General features: G+C 34.3%; 1 pseudogene; it reads right to left on the reverse strand.

The window, feature by feature from the left end:
• Positions 1-1513: 1513 nt before the first annotated feature.
• On the reverse strand, positions 1514-1609 carry LOC149253621 (U6 spliceosomal RNA; annotated as a pseudogene).
• Positions 1610-1896: the final 287 nt, after the last annotated feature.

Genomic DNA, 1896 nt, shown 5'->3' on the forward strand with positions numbered 1-1896 from the left:
GCCTAGCCTAGCCCAACCTAACCTAGTATACCCAAAGCTAGCCTAACCTAACATAGTCTACTCTAGCCTAGCTTGCTCTATCCTATCCTAGCGTGGCCTAACCTATGCTATCCTAGCCTAGCCTAGCATATCGTACTCTAGCCTAGTATACCCTAGCCTAGCCTAACCTAACCTAACTTACTCTAGCCTAGCCTAGCCTACTCTACCTTAACTTAGCCTAGTTTACTCTATCCTATCCTATCGTGGCCTAACCTATGATATCCTAACCTAGCCTAGGCTAGCCTAGTATACCCTAGCCTAGCCTAACCTAACCTAGCCTACTCTAGCCTATCCTACTCTAGCCTAGCTTAGCCTACTCTAGCCTAGCCTACTCTATCATATCCTACTCTAGCCTAACCTACTCTAGTCTAGCCCACCCTAACCTAGCCCACTCTATCCTAGCCTAACTTAGCCTACTCTAGGCTACTCTAGCCTATTCTATCCTACTCTAGCCTAGCCTAGCTTATTCTATCCTACTCTAGCCTAGCTTAGTATAGCCTAGTCTAGCTTGCTCTACCCTAACTTAGCTTAGCCTACTCTACTCTACTCTACATTAGCCTAGCCTACTCTAGCTTACTTTAGCCTAGCCTTACCTAGCCTACTCTAGCTTAGCCAACTCTATCCTAACCTAACCTACTCTAGTATAGCCTAGTTTATCCTAGCTTAGCCTAGCCTAGCCTAGCCTAGCCTACTCTAGTCTAGCCTAGCGTGGCCAACTCTATCCTACTCTAGCCTAGCCTAGCTTAGCCTACTCTAACCTACTTTAACCTACCCTATCCTAGTTTATCCCTAGCCTAGCTTAGCCTACTCTACCCTACTAAATTTATAAAAGTTTATATTATACATATTGTAGTTGAAACAATTACTCAAACATACATTCAAAATTAGTCTTAAAAAAGTTACATTACAATTTTATTTTATAATATAGATTTAAATATAAAAACATGGTCAATTAACCTAAAAATTACTTTAAATAAATTTTATATATAGTAAAAGCAAAATATAACCTATAAATTTATAAAATATTAATGAATAACTTATTTAGAAGAGATAAAAGCCCAATTCAAAATCTTTTTTATAAAACCATTTAATATAAAACCACATCGTTTCATAAATTACATTTAGTTAAAGAAATGGCCATGAAAAATGGATTTTGAGAGTTACAGGTTACGCTATCTAGTTTTTATAACTCACACGGAGCTACTTAGCCGAGGAGCTATTTTAAATAAAATTAAAATACAGAAGAATCGAATTAGAGGGAAACTACAACAAACTATACTAGCGGAGAAACGAAAGCTAAAACTATAATTATTTAAAATCGGTAGTGTTATTTTTTGTTTTTGCAATACCACAAGAGTTGAATTCTTTCAGAGTTTAATAGATTGGAGTTCAAAGATGAATTTAAGCCGGTGAAATTATAGAAATAATTTTTAAAAAATTATTTAGGTAAATTGTAGACTTAAATTTTAAATATAAAAATTTGGACTATTTTTGGATTTGTGCATATAAGCAGGGGCCATACTAATCTTCTTTGTATAGTTCCAATTTTATGGGATGTCTCCAAAGAGACAAATATTAAAAGAAAAATCAAATCAAATCAAAAATTGAGATTATTTTAAAAAGAGAGAACAAAGTTTCTTCTAGAGAGAAAGGGTATCTTTTAAGATAATGACAAACACAACTTATTAAAAAAAACAAAAAAACTTAAATAAAAAAAATTAAGATTTGAACAACTAACAACCACCTGGGAGATTTCCAGCAACAAACAACTACCTTTACAAACTCAATTCACAGAGTATCTTCGAAAGAGAAAACAGACTATTCTATTTTTAGGAGATAGAGTAATTTAGAATATTT

This window comes from Pinus tabuliformis, chromosome 7 (assembly GCF_031772625.1).
Source record: "Pinus tabuliformis cultivar Carrire ecotype Pingquan chromosome 7, CPIR1, whole genome shotgun sequence".
NCBI lineage: Eukaryota > Viridiplantae > Streptophyta > Pinopsida > Pinales > Pinaceae > Pinus > Pinus tabuliformis.